Consider the following 19,242-nt stretch of genomic DNA (forward strand, 5'->3'; position numbering starts at 1 on the left):
TGGTTTAAACCATATGCTATTAAGTGACTTTGGCTTCTTTTCCTTGGACAGGAAAGTCAAACAAAATTATTTTATTGTGCAGCATTTACAAACTAATTATTATACAGGTTTCAGGCACAAATAATGCCCCTTTTTATTACAAAATTTTTATTACAAAATCATAAGCATGTAATTCTATGACATAACAATATCACACTCAAAAACACCATATGACATTTTAAGTGAAATGTTCAAATTAAAACTATAAATTATTACACCTATATTATTAGCCTATCACCACACTCAAGCAGGTGTTACTTCTGCTGGGACCTGTACGTTTATAGGCTAATCTAGAAAGAAGGAAGAGTAAAAAAGAGTCTAGTAAAATACTGGAAGACTTAAATACAATTTACCTTGCTTTCTTTGAATTATTTCTATGTAGTTTGACCCTTGAAAAAGCTACAGGAAGTGAGAGAACAGAATGAATATATATATTCTGTCACTGGAAGTTGAAACAATCCTTACATAGAACATGCTACTAACAGACTCAACTCTGGTCGATAGCAAATACCCAGGGTATATTTAGACCATATTATGCAGTTTTGAGTTTTTCAAGAGGTTTTTTGTGGATAATGTTTTTGTTATTAAAGAAGGTAATAATTTTGCCCTGAAACTTTTTTAATATCAAAAAAAGAAAGTCATACTTTTTTGTCATAAAAACATTTCAAAGAATAAGATTTCAAATGATATCACTTTTTTTTAGATTATAAAAAGTTATTGAATTGTAAGCAATTGAACAGAACAAAGGCAAATTCAAGGAGTTGTTTCCCATGGGACAACAACAATAGCTTCCTAGACAATGGCAGCAAAAGTCGTGCTTCCATTAGGGGGCTGAGGCTCAGCAATTGTTCGCTGCTGGGCAGTGGGGAGGAACTGTGTGTTGGGGTTTTAATTGCTATTTTGCTCTAGGTCATGCCTTGCTGTTTCAATTAAGTCTCTGGTGTAAAGAATCCCTTGTCCGCTTCTTCTTGCATTTGATCACCTAATGGGAAGAAGCTTTTGTTCCTCAGGGAAATAACTTTGGGCAGCATGAATCAATCTCTCTCTGCCCCCTCCTCAATCTCTCCTCTGTAAAATCGAATTTTAGTGTTCTAGAAAGTCAAATGTAAAAAAGGGAGCAGAATTGGTGTTCATTTCTCTGCTTTTCATTATTGCTTTCAATGCAAACTTTTTAACCACCAAGTGGAAAAGAATTGATTTAATAACAGCAGTTTAAAATTTATGTATAGGAAGAAAGTCAAGTGGAAATGTAAGTCAGGGAAACCCCAGCATCTATTTGGCCCCAGTCTCTGCAATGGAGTAGAAGGTGTGATTTTGAAAAAAAGCTTGCATTTTCAAATGAGTCACCTACCTCATTGTAACCATGTAATTTAATCACGCAGACTTCCAGCATGAGTTCCAGCCTCAAGACAGTTTCGACGTAGCACAGCCAGTGAGACACGCGCATGAGTAACTCTGATGTTAGGTGGGATGTGATAACCATTATTTATAAAGTAATATTGACAAGCTCTGGGAGTTCAGAGAAAGGAGGGTTTATTTCTGTTGGAATGTGAAGCAGGGCACAGTGAAGGATTAGAAAGGCAAAACAGAAGCACAGTCAAGAGGCTGATGATCTTTGAGTAAAAAAACCCTGACAGTTAACTAAGATTCACAAAACACAGTAGAATTTCAAAAGCAATGTAATATTTCAGAGATCTAGGGATGTGAGAAAAGACCATTCCTCTTAATATTACAATGATGAATCTAGTTAAATTAATTAAAATTATTGATGGGATGGGAGTAATAGACAGAAAACTGTACTTGAAAAATAATTAAATAAAAAAATTGGAAAAAAATTATTTCTGAACATTTTCCTAAAGGCTATATATTTATTTTTTACTGAACGAAGTTAACCATTTTGTGCATGTGCATTTATGTGACTGCATATGGGTTTTAGAAGCCAGTGTATGGGTTTGGTTATCAGAGTCTGTTCCAGCTTCTATCTTCATGAGGAAGTTTTATCTTTGCCTATTGCAATTCTCTACTAGTGAGAATTGCAGCGTCGTGGTCTCCTACTGAAGCCAACGCTACGTGACTAGATGTGCCTGGGCAGGTGATATCCACCAGCTCTGAAGGGAAGTGTATTTTCTAAGACAAAAGATTACATAACTATATAGAAAATCTGAAGGTTGATACGTAATGCCATCAGCCATGGTGGATGAGGAAGGAACATTAAACATTGACACAGTGGCTAAATCTGTGATAGGGCTGAATGAACAGAGCAAGCTGCAGTAAAACCATACAGCTTACCATTTACATGAAGCTCAAAGGCATACAAATATAAACACAAATATCATACTGTCTAGGGATTTATACACTTTGACAATAAATAAGAAAGTGGATGCATACAAATTTTAGGAGACTAGTTACCCCTAAGAGGAGCTGGTGTGGAGAGGAAAGAGGGTAGAACACACTGGGAGGGGGGAGGCTAAAATACCACTAATGTTCTATAACCTTTGTGTAAGGTTTATATGAGTATTTTACACTTATTTTATGCCATATACCTTTAATAACCTTCATATTATTTATTTTTTAGAATGTAGAAGATATTTCATCACAATGAAAATTAAATTAAAAAAACGTTCACACAGTATCTGACTGTATGTGTTGAATTCACTTGTCACTTAGAGTATTCACACATGAAAAGTCCTCCTTCTCTGATGTCTTTGTAACCAAATAACATTTTTAAACATTTCCATTTTTAAAAGGTTATATTTATTCATTTTTAAAGAGACAGGAAGGAAGGGAGGGAGAAAGAGAGGGGGTGAAATATCAATGTGTGAGAGAAACATCGTATGTATCTTAACCAGGGACATGGTCCTCAACCCGAGCACGTGCCCTGACTGGGAATTGAACCAGGGACCTTTAGGTCTATAGGATGGGTCTCAAAGCACAAAGCCACACCAATCAGGGTGAGAGCACTTTTTTTCTTTTTGTAAAGACAATGGATGAGAGGCTTTTTCCTCTAATCCTATTGAAGGCACATTCCTAAGAAGCATAAATAACTAGACCAAAGACCTGAGAATTTGCCTAAATCAAGCCTTGCAAAGAATCGCGAAGTCCTTCCACTTCTTTCAGTCTCATTTCCTCTGTATATTGGCCAATTTCATAATAGGCTATGAACTCTGGTGTAGTTCAGAAGATATTTGATATCAGATGTTTCCTTTAATTGGAAGTGCTCATCTGAAACTGAAAGTTCCTGGAGATACAGCCAAGAATTCAAAATTGACTGTGTGTGTAGCAGAGAGCCTATAGTTAGCAGCACTGTATTGTATACTTAAAAAATTGCCGGGAGGGTCGATCCGACGTTGTATTCTTATCCCACAAAATAATATCACTAAATAAAGAGGGTAGGAGAGAACTTTGAGGGCGATGGGTATGTGTGTGGCATAGATGTAGTAATGGTTCATGGGTATTTCCTTATCTCCAAGCTCATCAAGTCGTATAAATTAAACATGTACAGCTTTTTATTAGCCAATCATATCTTAACAGAGAGGTTAAAAAAGACGCCAGAATTAGGATATTGGGTTTATTCATTTAAAAATCTGATGTTTGTATATGTGCACCAGATTGAGAATGTTTCACACCGTTTTTCGTTTCTGACTGTCTCCTGACTTAATGGGGGAGTACACTCATAAATATTTAGAGACAGTTGCATTGTGTGTGCAAACTTTTAAAATGTTAACTTATACATAAATGCATTCAAACTTGTAAAAGCATACATACTTCATGGAAGACTATCTTAAGGCAATTTTCAATAATTCAGCCAATTCAAGGCAGCCACCTAACAACTCTCAAGTCAAAAGTTTTTATTTTAGCCCTGGCTGGTGTAGCTCAGTGGATTGAGCGCGGGCCTGCGAACCAGAGGATCGCGGTTCGATTCCCAGCCAGGGCACATGCCTGGGTTGCAGGCTGGTTCCCTGAAGGCCAACTCCCAGCAGGGGACACATGAAAGGCAACCATACATTGATATTTCTCTCCCTCTCTCCTTCCTCTCTGAAGATAAATAAATAAAATCTTTAAAAAAAAAAGTTTAAAAAAAAAAGTTTTTATTTTAGAATGAAAAATATGTTGGTGGATTTCAATGTTAGTTACACCATGAAATTAGGCAGTATCCAAAAACAAATACTACAATGGGTATTATGAAAAAATGTAATACACCCCTTTTCACATTCTAGTGTCAACATTTATTTTCTTTTGTGAAATCTGCTTTCTAGAGGTGAGCATTTGGAGTATGTCCACTGCTCCCCGAGGCTTGCACTTCATCCAGCATATGAGGAGTAATGGGCAGAGGCAGTGGTAATGCTGATGTCAGCGGAGTTCATATTATTTTATCAGTCAGATTAATTAACATTTATGTGTATCAAATAATTTTTTAAAGCCACTTCAAAGGTAAACTAGTAAGAAGGAATGAATAGGTTTTATTTCAATAGAAACGAATGAGCATTCCTTGGACTGTCTTCAAAGCATGGGTAGTTTGGCTGAAAGAAAGAAAGAAAAAACAATTAGTTGACTCTGAACTGTAACTTAAGTAGGGCTGAGGAAATGAAATGGCTGTTATTGAGGGCAGAGTTTCAGCAGGCTGACTAATGTCCCAGATTCTGTGGTAAACACAGACTATACAGTCAGAGATTTAGGGGCAGCTATTTTATTAGATGAAAAGACTAGACTCCTGTTTCCAAACTCTGCAGAACTTAAGACTTTCTGTTGGTTCAGACCTAATCCAGGGAAAGGAAGTCTTCAGTTTATGTGAGTTTTGGGACGGATCCCAATAATCCAAATTAGTTAATCATAGTCATGGCGTGTAAATATTTAAGACCAAGCAAGTTAACTCTTTAAGATCCTGGCTTAGGCCGATGGTGTGCAGGAAACACTTCCTCCTCCACGCCGCTGGTGATGTTACAAAGCATGAAACTCATAAACAATGTGAGTTTTCCTTCAAGTTGTGTAAACGAACCTTTCTAGAATCAGGAATGAGATAGTAGAAGTTTTCTCACTCACTGTGTTCCTCTCTCTGGGTGTGTGAGACCCACAGCATCTTTCTTTCTTTTATTTTTGTTTTTGTTTTTTTAAAATATACTTTATTGACTATGTTATCATAGTTGTCCTAGTTTTTCTCCTTTTGCCTCCCTCTGCTGGTACCCCACATTCCCTCTGGCAATACCCCCCCCTTAGTTCATGTCCATGGGTCATGCATATAAGTTCTTTGGCTACACCATTTCCTGTACTGTTCTTATACCCACTGCGTATTCTGTACTGACCAGTTTGTACTTCTTTTTTATCATTTTTTATTTTTTAATTTTCAATATTTTTCCATCTCTCAATCCCTCTTTCCTCTCTCTCCCTTTTTCCTGTTCCACTCCCTCCTCCCTTCCTTCCAATTTTATCTCTTCTTCCTTCCTTCTTCTGCTTCTTTTCTTTTTTTAAAAGAAAATTATCTCTTTATTTTATTTTAGAGAGAGAAGGGTGGGAAAAGAGAGGAAGAGAAATATGGATGTGCAGAGAAACCTCCATCAGTTGCCTCTCACAAGCCCCCAACTAAGGACTTGGCCTGCAATCCGGGCATGTGCCCTGACTGGGAATGGAACCATTGAACTTGAAGCTTGGGGAGGACTCCCAACCCACTGAGCCACACCAGTCACAGCCCTACATGGTCTTCCTTAATTTGAAGGTTTCGATCAGTTTGTGAAGAGGCTCCTCTTCTGTGCTGTGGTGCCCGGCTCTCTGCCAGACACTCCGATGGCTGCAAAGTCACAGGCAGGAGTGCCTGGTGAAGACTCAAGGGCCCCACAGCAACCTGAGTGGAGCGGAAATTCTTCTCTGCTGAATTTTGGTTGACATGCAAAATATTTATCCAGGAGGTTTCTCATGTGTAATTTTGTTTTTTTCAAACTTAACAATATCATGCAATTTTGTAACAGCAGAATAACACGCCTTCAACTCATGAGTGGAAGTTTTCTTCCCCACATACAATATTCTTCTCCCTTAATGGTGCAAGATGCATCAAATGTCATGAGAACTTCATTATTTGCATTTCTAGTTAACATAATTGGCCTATTTTTCCTTGTTACAATGGAACCAGAAGAAAATGGCTTGCTCACACACGCTGAATGAGCCAAAGGCAAAACTTGGGCATTTTATTTTTTAAAACCGAAGGCTTTCACCTCTTTGATTCTTTGGTGCTCAATTGTGTATTATTATGAGTGAGTTGTGGGTCCAGGCTGATGTTGCCACAGGGCTAAAGTCTATTTTTAAACATTCCACAAGTGCTTTTGGGAGAGTCATTGAACTATCCCATCATTGACACACACAAACCTCTAAAAAGAAGAAGAGTATTCAGTTCATAGGTAATAGGTACCTTACACATGTTACATTATTATTATTATTATTGAACCCATTTCACTTTGTGGTTAATTATGCCCCTCATGGGCACCTTCCTATTTATAGGATGTAGGTACCATCAAATGTAGGCATTTTGGTTTTGTTCGATGATGCATCCCAGACTCAAGCAGAGTGCTAAAGAGAGTAGATGGTCAACAATCCATGAAATGCAAGAGTATCACACTGGCTTCAGTCAAGCTTCTGGTCTATCATCCAGCCTTTGACTTCACTTTGACCCCACTAGGTCTGCAAATACAATGGTATGATCAAATATACTCCAGGAAAATGCTGTTGGCTGTCTTCTAAATATGATGAGGAGCCATCATGACAGAAATGTGCCCATTTGTTTGACCGAAAGTCACGCTCAAAAAATTCCTGGACCTGTGCTGTTTGGGTAGAGAGGGAATGAAAACTCTATACCTGATAGGAATTTCAATAAAAACTCCCATTTGGCTTCTATTGGCTACATTTTATTAAAGCTTTTTGCTTCTAAGAATTTGCATTATACTTATCATCTTAGAGCAGAAATTATAAACAAAAGGGAGTCCTTGTTTATATTCATTTTTTAATTAATGATATTTGCAATAGATAGTTAAAACTTACAGCTAATGACAAAATATTAAAGAAGTTAGTATATCTGGGATCTATTCCAAAACACAGCTGTTGGGCTCTTTTAACTTTCTATTTATGGCAAGTGAAGAGAAATAAAAGGTCATTTTAGGACAGATCTGTTTTGTAATTTAAGGTTAAAACATTTTTTCTGGACCATCTAGTATATGCTTTTGTCTAGCCCTTCAGAACCCACCTGTTGACTATCGAGCAGATAGCTTTCTAATTTGGCTCGATCACCAAAGTATGAATCTCCTGTTTCCTTTGGAGTGTGGTCTTTGCAGAGCGTGTTTCAGTTAGATGCTTCTTTCAAAGTTCCTGCTTTTTCAAAGTTTTCCAAGTTCTAGTCTCTCTTGAGATTTATGCTGCCTTTAAAGTATAAGACTTTTTGTATGTATTTAGTGTTCTATAACCCCCTTCTTACAATCCCCTATGGATGTTTCTACTGTGACACATTTACCAATTACTGTCCCCACTTTAAAGTGAAGTTTTCGTTTGTGTCTCAGTGGAGTGACATTATTAAATTGATGTGTTCATGTGTTTTGTGCCTCGGCATCTATTTCCCACTCTTTAAATAGTTCATTCTTGTTAAGCACTAATTTTAATGTGCTCTGACCAGAGTCATTAGGGTTTGTAGATTTACCATTTTAATCTTTTTTCTTTCCTGTCTCTCATGACGTCATGTTTCCATTGCTCAATCATTCCTATTGACTATACCTCCACATTAGCAGTGACCACACTGCATTACCTTAATATACGTCTCACAAACAGAGATTGTAAATGTCTTGAAGATACGGAGCATGCCTTTTCAACTTTGTATCTCTAGCATATGCCTTGCAGTAGACACTCTGGTTCACCGCCACTAGAGGAGACCAGGACTCCTGACTAAAATACCACATTTTGTTATGTATAATGCACTCCCATGTACACTGCACACCCACATTTTTGGCCCAAACTCTCAGGAAAAAAGTCTTTCACTCTAATTTTTATTTATTTATATTTAGAAACTAAACTGATTATTGGATTCCAGGGTATTATTTTGCATACGGATGTTGTTAATGCTTTCTAGAGTCACACTTTTAATGTGTAAACATAAATAAAATTAAAAATATTTATATAGATAAAAAATTAGTATTACTCATGTATAATGTACATCCTTATTTTTCCTTCAAAAATTTGGGCAAAAAGTGCACATTATACACAGCAAAATTCAGTAAACTGCAGTTGCAATGCAGAGAATTTGGCTGTTGTGGGAGGAAGGCAGACATACTGAAAAAGCTCTGCCTCAAGTTCAAGGAACAGAGGGCCTGCCTCAGCTTGAGGCTGAACCAGGGAAAGAGGGAGCTACTTCAGGAAGCCTACCTTTGAGTGTCTATCCAACAATAGCTATCTACGGTTGGCATGGTGTATGTAAGAGGGTGGAGCGAGTCATTCTCTGTGGGTGGACACAGAGCAGTGGCTGAGAGCTGGGGATGGAGAGTGAACACTGAGAAAATCTGTCTGGCACTCGGGTCCCACACTCAGCACAAGGTGTGATGGCCACCCATCACCATTGGAATGTGAAGTCTGTGGTACACTGAGGTTAAACCAGACACAGCTCATTGTTTGAATAGATTAACTCGCCTTCTCCCTCAAATGGCCTGACAGGAAAGGGGCATAAATATTAGTTACTTCAGCCTCTATTCTTCCATATACAATGACTGGAATTCATTAAAAATTATAAGAAAATTTAAAAAGCAAGAAAATACAACCCATTGTCAAAAGATATGGGAATCCAAAGATCCAGGTACAGAGATGACTGTACCTAGATAGTCATCTGTCCAGGTTTGGACCTCGAGGCAAGGACTTTAAATAATTAAAGCAATTATATTAAAGGATCTACTCAGAAAGGAGGGTAGCATGCATGTGCAGATGGAAAACTTAAGAAGAAAGATAAAACTATAAGCACAGACCATTTTTAAATACAAAATTTAAAAATGGGTATTAGAATTGAAGAATTCCTTCAACAAATTCATCTTTAGACTTGATAGAACTGAGGAAAACAGTAAACTAGAAGATAAATAAAAAAATTATAGAAACTATCTAAACCGAATAGTAGAAATCCAAACTGAAACATGAAGTGGAAAAAATAATGTTTTAGATAAACAAAAACAAAAAGATAACACACAAGAATCATGGGACAATATTAAATGGGCTAATATATGTGCAATTAGAGCCCTAGGAGAGAATCAAGAGAATGAGTCAAAAAATACTTGAAGGGATAAATGTTAAAAACTCTCCCAAGACAAAGGAAGATATCAAGTCACAAATCTAAGAAGCTCATGTAACTGCAAGCAGGATAAATACCTAAAACAAACAACACAAAACAAAACACCCAAGTAAACAAAAAATTTGAAGCATCATTGTAATCAAATATAAAGAAATAAGCACAACAAACAGCAAAAAATGTATCTTAGTCAAATTAAAAAGAAAATACATTATCATGGGCTTCTTGTTAGAAAATCTAAAGGCTGAAAGACAGAGTGGTATCTTTAAATATTTAAAGAGAAAAATGCATCAACTCAGATTTTGATGCTCTGTGCAAATATCTTTTAAAAAACTGATTATCCAAAAATTTCAAATAAACAAATAGGAAAATTCATTCCCAGTAGAGCTTCCCTATAAGAAAGATGAAAGTTTTTCATGGAGAAAGGGTATGATACCAGGTAAACATTTGGATTTAACAAAAATTAATAGTGAAAATAATGTTAAAAATAAAGGTAAATACAACATTTTTATTTACTTTTAATCACTTTACAAGACAATTGACAGTTTAAAGCAAAGTCAAAATTGTTTTAAGGTTTATAATATGAACATAATATAAATATAAACATATACTATTATATAAATATAGTAGTATATGTATAAATAAAATGTGAGAAAACAAAAGTATAAATTTTAGGAGATATGAACTGAAAATATATTGTTATAAGATCCTGATATAGTAAAAATAAGTGAAGTAAAAATATTATTTTAAAACAAGCTATGATAAATTTTAAAATTTATAATACAATTTAATTTAATTTAATAAATTATAATGTCAACTTTAGGACAACCATTAAAAATTTTTAAACATAAGTATAACTAATCAGCCAACTTTGGAGAAAAAAATAATACAAACTATACAATTTAAATGATGATAGGAAAGGGAAAAAAAGAACATCAGAAAATAGAAAGCAACTAAAAAGATGATAGATATAACCCATCATATCAATAATTACCTTAAAAATGAATTATCTGATTATGCTGATTAAAAGGCAGACATTGCTAGGTTAGATAATAAGACCCAATATATACCCTTTATAAGAAACTACTTTCCTATAAAGACATAGATTTGTTAAAAGTAAGAGGATGGAAAGAGACATCCCATACAAACACAAACAGAAATAAAGTGAAGGGACCATGTTAATATCAGACCAAATAGACTTCATCAAGAAATATTAACCAGGATCAAGAGGGGCATTACATATTGATGAAAAGCTCAATTCATGAAGAAGATAACAGTTTAAGTGTGTATTTGAAGTATAATAAGACTTCAGAATATATGAAGCAAAACTGATAGAAGTGGAGAAATCCATTATTCTAGTTGGAGATATCAACATACACAAGTAGAAAATAACTAGGAATGAAGAAGTAAGCCACACTGTTAACCAATATGTCCTAAGTGACATTTGACAGTCGTCAAAATAGACCACATTCTCAGCCATAAAATAAATCTTGAGATGTCCTAAAGAATTCTGTGGCCACCCAGAATTAAACTAGAAATCAATAACGGAAAGAAAACTGGCAAATTACAAAACATGTGATCAAACAACACACAGGCATATCTTGATGATGTGGGGGGCTTGGCTCCAGACCACAACGGTACAGTGAGTATCACAGTGAAGCCTCTGGGGAGCTGTAGTCTTTTCACTGATGGGTGTCTTCCCATGAGGCGGTGACTGCTGACAGATCAGGGTGGTTGATGGTTGCTAAGAGGTGGGGTGGCTGTGGCAATGTCTTGAAATAAGGCAACACTTACAGTAGTAACATCAAATGTCACTGATCTCAGATCACCATAACAATTCTGATAATAATTTAAAAGTTTGAAATATTGTGAAAAATTACCAAAATGTGACGCAAAGTTGTGAAGTGAGCAAATGCTATTGGAAAAGTGATATTGATAGACTTGCTCAGCACGGGGTTGCCACAAACCTTCATTTTGCAAAAGAAATGCAGTATCTGTTGAAATACAATAGAATGAAGCCCAATAAAATGAGGTATGGCTGTACTTCTAAATAGCTCTTGAGTCAAAGAGATGGTCACAAAGGAAATTAGTAAATCTCTTGGAGAGAATGAATAGGAAAATGTCACATTAAAAATTGGGGATGCATGTAAGTGCATAAAATGATAAAAGGAAGTTTATAGTATTAAATTCTTATATTGAAAACAAGAAGTTTAGCATTTGTATTCAAAATTTTCATCTTTGGAAACCAGAAAAAAATAGCAAAATAAACCTATGGCATGCAGTATAAGGTCTAGTCAGACAAAAAAAAAAAAAAAGGAAGAAAGAAAAAATAAAAAATACTAAAGTGTGATCTAAAAGTTAAAGAAATAACAATAAGAATCCCAAGCGAGTGGTTTGGTTTTGGGGGGTGCTTGCGATGGGTGCTTGAAAAGCTGGCATTCAAATCTATGTGAAATTTATATGGAAGGGCCTAGAATAGGCCAGACACTCTTAAGGAAGAGGTCAGTTTGACTTAGGAAATTTATGAAGTTTTTTGAAGATGCAGGTTGATCTGAGCCTTAAAGAATCAGCAGGATTTGAACAGGTAGAAATTACAGATGAGGACAAGATAACATGAACAAAACGTAGTCTTTGGGGAACAATGCTGAGGCCGGTTTGGCCGGAACAGAAGGTGTTCTGTGTGCAGAGGCTGGGAAGATGTCTAAAGGCCAAACAGTGGACTTTGAACGCCAGCTGCAGAGAGCGGGTGTTTCTGGGAGGCAGTGGGGACAGGGGTATCACATGATGCGAGTGGCGACTCGGTGTCGGCAGTGCCATGACTGCAGCAGGAAAGACAGACGTGGTGCACCCAGCCTTGAACCAGGAAGCTCGGGCCTACTCAGCCCCGTGGAGATGAGTGTCCCCAATACCGTGAGCGTGGAGATGAGTGAGGGGAGTCAGAGATAACAAAGATTTTAGCTCAGAGGAACTGGAGGACCAGTGGGAGAACTTCGTAGCAAGAGGAACACAGGTAGAAGTTTTGGAGAAAACAATCAATTTGGAACACGTTAAACATGAGGAATGGTCTGTACGGCCCAAGTAGAAATGTTCAGATGTCCGTTGGGAAGGGAGAGTCGGCGCTCCTCGGTGGAGAGGACGTTTGTGCACGTGAACGAATCCAGTGATGCTGAAGTTCCAGCCGAGATCTGGGGATAAGAACTGAGAGAGAACAAGAGAGGGCTGGGGGCCGAGTCCCCGGGAACACCCACATGTAGGAAGTGTGAGGAAAAGAGGGGACAGCACAAGGGTCTGGGACACGGTTATTGGAAACACGTGAGTAAACAGAAGAGGCTGGCTTTTCGGAAGAGGAGCTAACAGTCTGCTCTGCTGCAAATTGGTGAAGAATGAAGACAGGGCAATTCCCTCTGGAGTCTGTGGCCAGGACTTCGGGGATAATAATCCTGTGTCAGCAGAGCTGACAAAACTCCAGGGCCCCAGCACGTCGTGTGGGAGTTTCTTCCAAAGCATTTGAAAAAATGAGAGAAAAGAAAGACATCACAAGACAGAAGAGATGAAATGCCATTTATCAGGCAATTCGTTTGCATTTATCGTCACATACGAAAGGGGACTTAGAATTTCTTTAGTTCAGAGATAGTTATCTGACAAATGTGGTCCCCAGGCCACACCCCGCCAGCAGACAGTTTTTATTTGGGCAATAATGTGCTTTAAAAATAGAATTAAGTGTGAACATTTATAAGTCGAAAGAGTTTCCATATAAATCCCTGGTCTTTAGCTTCTCTGAAACAACTGGAAGTTTGGTGACGCTGCGCCTGCGTTTCTGGGACGCCGTCCTCAGCTGCAGTCCAGCGGCAGCCGCCCCCGCTGGCAGGCGCGTGCTCTTCGCCCACCCAGCTCCGCACTCCATGTGGATCTCCCATCCCACCACTGCTGGGCCCTTGTAGGCGGTTGGACTGACAATCCATAATTAAGCCCGACGTCTTCATCTCATAGAAGAGGAGACTGCAGTCCAAAGTGGGGGTGTGACTTGTCTCAAAGTCTCATACCTGGTCGGTGGAAGAAGTCACTTTCAAGCCACAAACTCCTGATTCTTATTTTGGTAGGTGTCCCACCCCGTTCACTCATGAAGTTTTCCTCTGGGTCGGAAGTGTCCTGAGGACTGGCCCATGGCCATTTCCACACCCTTCTGGCTTCTAGCCCTGCTCGGTTGACACCTGCATGGTTTGCCTGGCTCTGCCCCGACTAGGTCCTCATTGCTTCCCACGTGGTCCCAGTGGTGGCCATGGCTGTTCCTCCTTCGACAAGAAGGAAACCTTACTGGCCACCGAGTCCAAGCCGACTCTTCTCAGAGCTTTGGCATAATGTGAGGCACATAAATTCCCCGTATGGTTTCTTTTATGGAGATTTTTGAAGCCTTAGCGGAATGATGCTAAACAATGACTATCACGCGTGGCCTCCCAAAGTAGAACATTAAGTCCAGCTTGCTAAAATGAATACCAGACCTTGTCTCCCACCCCAGATCTATGGTTAGTCTTTCAAGGGAATTTGAATACAGCATTTGAATTTGTATTCTTTCTGCCTTCTGAAGAAAGTGGTAAGACAATGGCCTCTTTTTCTTTCTAGATATGAAAATTCACTAACCTTTCAAAAGTATTTCTTTGAAATTTAGGAGAGGCCAAAAATACTATTGAAAAAGAGACTGTATTCTTAACTTGAGCATAAACAGTCTGCAACACACTCACTCAGGATTTTCTGAAGGCCTGGAGTAACAGTTAGATTCATTCCTTTCTCTGTACCCCCTGCCTTCGCCCTTCTACCACCCAATATGAACAGGTCTGGCTTGAAAATAGAGCAGCAATGACATTTGGCTATTGGATTTGAGGTAGACAGTGTTAGTCCTTAATGTCAAATATGTAATAGCCCTGCGGAAATTTGGAAATATTGTTATTTCAGTGAAGTATGACCCCTGAGATAAATAGTATTTCAGAGTGTTCCAAACCAGCCAGCTCTTCCCTGAACTTATCTTTCATGGAATGCCTGGCCAAATGCACCCTACCCGAGCCAGCTCTGTGTACACCAATGGCATGATTGTTTTCTCCCTTCCTCTAGAGTTTCTGATGTAGTAGGCTGTTGTCTGCCTATCAAGGTATCTTTGATAACAATTTCACAAACTGTTTTTCCACTGCACAACTTAGATCACCGTATTCCCAGCCTTTGTTACCAGCTTCTTTGCTGCCTGATGCACCGCCGTATCTTAAAAGTTTTATAATACTAGTCCCCATTTCCGGTCCCACTTTCTTAACTGGTCAGGTTGGGCTGAGTTATGGTGCATCACAAACAAGCTCTGGGATCTCAGTGGCTTCATTAATAAAGGTTCGCTTCGCACATCACTGTCCATAGCAGTTGAGTTGCTCTTCATCTCGTTATGTTCAACACATGGTCTCCATGGTTGCTGTCATGGATGGTCATGCATTGGATTTTTATAAAATAGGCATGAAAGGGACATATTCCTCCCTCTACATGTCAGTGGCCAAAACCTGGTCCCCTATACCTAACCCAGCTATAAGAAACACTGTGCTGTATTCTTTTTTCCTAAGAAAAATAAAATGGAATTGGTGAATATGTACCTAGTTTTGCCATAATATGAATCTGAACATACTATCACTTTGAACTGTGACTAGCTCTTTCATTTTTTAAAACAAGTACCTCCGATATTCTGACATAGACTTTGAAGCTCTAGAATTCAAATTCATGATTTGATCAATTATATTAGATTACCCCCAAAAATCTAATTGCGTTCAGAGGAATCAGAGTCTCAAACATCACCATTTGTGCTGGACGTCATCAAAACAGAACAACAAAAGTATTTCAAGAAGTTGTTTGAAATCTGAGTCTTTGTTCCAGAAACAAAGAATTAATGTGTGTGAATGTGTCTATCAATGTGATTACTAAAAAGTCCTAAACTTTCTCTATCTCATCCAGTTACATTTTTTGGTACATTTCTGCACAAACATACAGAATTTCTTTGAGTCACGCATGAGTAAATAACTTGGCTGCCACATTAAATGGGTATATTCAAATGATGGCCTACTGAAGTCAGCTGAAATACTGCCCTATTACTCATGCAGAAGTTTTATTGTTTATTGGGTATGTTTCATTAAAAGTAAAAATTGAACATTGATCAGTTAGTGGTCTGGGTCTCTGACATGGGGCGCTGTTGCAGCATAAAATTGCACAATGGTCGCCAGTGAAACAGACAGGAAGGCGCATCACCCTGTGAAGCTGGTGTGCTGATGCTGCCCTGCGAGTGGAGCGTGCCAAATTCCGCCAACTTGGATCAGGCAAGGTGGAGGTTCATTTTAACGTTTAAGAGTTTGAGTGTGGGGGTGGGTGCAGAAGTTACACACTGAATGAAAACTTGTAAGTATTACCCCCACTTTCTGAGACCTGATCTTTTTCATCTGCAAAAATGAGCATATAGCATAGGATGTCGTTCATGAGGGCACCTGAGGGAGGATGTGAAGTCACACGGTGTTTACCTCGGCAGCGCATGTAGTCAGTATGGGAAGTGCCCTGCTGCTGCTGAGGCAGCCTTTCCTTTGCTCCAGAGAGGCACCGGGATGTGCCGTGTGTCGAATGGACTCCCTGACTCCGCGTCCCTCAGAAAACTTGTCTCCTTATGTTTTCCCTCACACTTCTTCAGAATCCCTTACCATTTCTGCTTTTTACAACATCGAACTCATTAATGTATTGTTGTCCCAATCCCTTCTTCCTCCTCTAACCAACATTTCTCTTGTATCTCTTCTTCCTTTAGTTCCTGCCCATTTTTCTGATAACTTTGGTGAGTGTTATTTAGTTAGGGCTCTGTCCCCTGTTGATTCTTTGCCCCCCCAGGGGTGTCCAGCCCATGGGCTGCATGTGGCCCAGGGTGGCTGTGAATGCAGCCCAACACGAAACTGTAAATTTACTTCGAACATTATGAGATTTTTTTTAAATGATTACACTTCATAATATCATGTAATCACAAAATCACAGTGGCCCAAGACAGCTCTCCTTCCAGTGTGGCTCAGAGGCACCAAAAGTTTGGATACCCCTGACTTTCTAGAATATCAAGAGTATTAGGGAGAACAGAAGCTTTTACTATTCTGATTGATTAAGGAACCTAGAGTGTAACTAGGCAGATTTAACATCTGTTTATTACTTCTAATTCCCCTTCTCTCTCTTTCTGTTCCTCTCTCTTCTGCTTTTTAAATTGATGGAGCAATAATTTTCATTGTAAAGATATTTTCTTTGTTTTCTAACATCCCCCATGATCAAATATTTTATAGGTTAAAATTTACCTAGAAGAGTAATTCTTTAATAATTCATACTGTCTTCTTTTTTCTCCTCTCTTCATTCTGCCTTTTTTCTTTTCATCCAGGGCCACCTTGCTGCCCTACGCCAGGGGTCAGTTTTCATGTGGACTTTTATATAAATGGCACCCCTCATCACCGTGCACCTGAGCCAGACCTACCCCCTCCCCCAAACCAAGTCTTATTAAAACAATACTCTGAAGAACCATATTTAAGAACATTACCATAAAAATATAAATGAGCCAGAAATTTCCAATATAGGTATACTGGAAAGATATTAATGTAGAAATTAATATAATTTTATGAAGTGCACACATAGGGTTACTTTTTTATTTCTGAAATGACAATAGATCTGTTGGATCCTATTTTTTTTAGCAAGAAAATAAAATTGGAGTTTTTGACAGTATTATGCTTCTTGACTGTGGGTCTCATTACTGCTATATCTTTACAGAATGACTCACACCTCGTAGGCACATGCACTGGAAGTTCATTGCTATGGCTGGGGACGCCCCAACCTCTTCAGAAACGCTTTTGCTCACGTGGCTCACCAGTGGCGGCATCACCGAGAATAGTAACAATAATTATTATTCTAAGAGCTACGGTAGTGCCTTTGGACGAAGCTGTTACTGAGATGACTATGAAAATGACTCAGATGATTTCCAACGCCTGTGCTTGCTTCATGTCAGTGCCAGATGGTTAGGGTTACTGCCTTTCCATCGCATTCTGACGTTTTTGTGTATGAGCTAAGATGTTATCTGCCTACTCTTTTCAACGAAGGTCATGGTATCGGAACTAACAGAGGAAGTGTTTCAGAAAGTGGTAGAAGATGGGGTCCAGCCTGCAGATTCATTGTAGAAATCATCCCATCTTGGAAATGTTGGCATGGCAATTCTTGCTGTCTCCACCACGCTTTCCCTGTTGGCTTTTTCTCTTAATTTTTTTGGGGGGGGTCATTAGCCTAGAAGAACTCAGAGAACATCAGCACACTTTAAATACCTTCTGGGTTTTCCCTGTATCACAGATAATAATGTAGCAAAATAAAACAAATATATAAGAAAGGAGATGTAAATCTCTAGTATCTTTCTTTTAAGTTTAGTTTAGGGTTTCCTTGACTTTTTAAAAAAATATTTGGAGCAATGGGTTTGTATCTGATTTGTGAATCCATACCTTAGCTGAATTTTGCTTCTTCGGGTACTTGTATTATAAGAAAATATTTCTTGAGTATCCACCATCTGGTCCTCTTTCTCTTAGCAAGACTCACTACTTCCACAGGCTGTTCCTGCTGATGGGTCCGTGCTGGCGTTTCCTGGTACGGCAAAGTGGTGTGAGAGCTGAGAGCCACTGATCCGAAGGGTGGTTACTGATGGAGACTGAGAGTTAGGCAGCGCAGGTCTGGGGCACAGTAATTACCTGATAGAAATGATTTCTTTTCCTTTTTTATTATTGCTTGAGGTGATTAGGGCAGTACCTTACAAAACCTGGGAGTTGAATTGAATTAATGACCATATTGCCTGTTGATTCCTATCCAAACTCTCTCTTCTCCCTCATTGCCCCAGTGTTTACAGAGAAGAAAGTAAGAACCTACGAACGGAGGCAGCAGGCACTACAGAAATAGGAAACAAGGCAAGGAGGAGGGGCCAGTGAGAGAGGGAAGATGGTAGAGGAGAAAGGAATAAAGTAAGATGACAGGTGGGGGGTTAACTTCTGATGGCAATTCTCTCCCATGGCGAGGAATTGAGCTGATATTTAATAAGCACTCATTTCTCTGTGCCGCCAGCTTTTCAAACTTTTTAAAACCCATAACTCTCTTTTGAAGTAGATATTATTGTTCCAATTTATGTGCGAGAACTGAGGCTCAGACAGAGCGGCCTCTGTCTAAGGCCTTATGGGTGTGTACCAGGGCCTGCTGGGAGGTCTGGTTTACTTTAAAACCCACGTACATTCCACACCATTCATGCCAAGACTTTAGAGAATTGGGAAATGAAGAGAAGGCTGTAAGTAAATGGTTTGTTTATAAGATGTTTTCACAACAGCCAACACTATTTAAACAATGAATAAAATATAATCACATGGAAGAATATTATTACCTTTTGATAAATCGTATGGACTCCTAGTCCCCTACCATGAAGTCCCCTACCATTCAGGGTCTTATATTCCCAAAGGAGCGGTTGAAACACCTACCCTGCTGAAGGTGACCTCTCTCAGGCAGATGCAGGGCGGGGCTCCTGGGTGTGTAGATACTGTCGGGTGGGACATGACACAGAGCTGGCACTCGTCCCCGCTGTCCCTTGCTCCCCTGGCCAGTTCCTTCTGGACCATGCTGCCTTATTTCTTTCCTGCAGTGCTGGGTAAACACGGCCGTTTTCTCTAGTGCCACGACTTGGGGGAGTTAGGAAAGGCTGCTGTAAGTGTTAGTACCATCACACCTAAGTTTCTCTACTAAGGTAAAGATGGTATCCAACAGACAGTTGGTACACCCGGACCTGACAGAGACACTGAGATGGGATGATAGGACGAAGGCAGGCTGCCAGGTGTGCCCGCTACCAGCAGATTAAGGCA

Source organism: Sturnira hondurensis, unplaced genomic scaffold (genome assembly GCF_014824575.4).
Source record: "Sturnira hondurensis isolate 20B ecotype Veracruz unplaced genomic scaffold, ASM1482457v3 Scaffold0010128, whole genome shotgun sequence".
NCBI lineage: Eukaryota > Metazoa > Chordata > Mammalia > Chiroptera > Phyllostomidae > Sturnira > Sturnira hondurensis.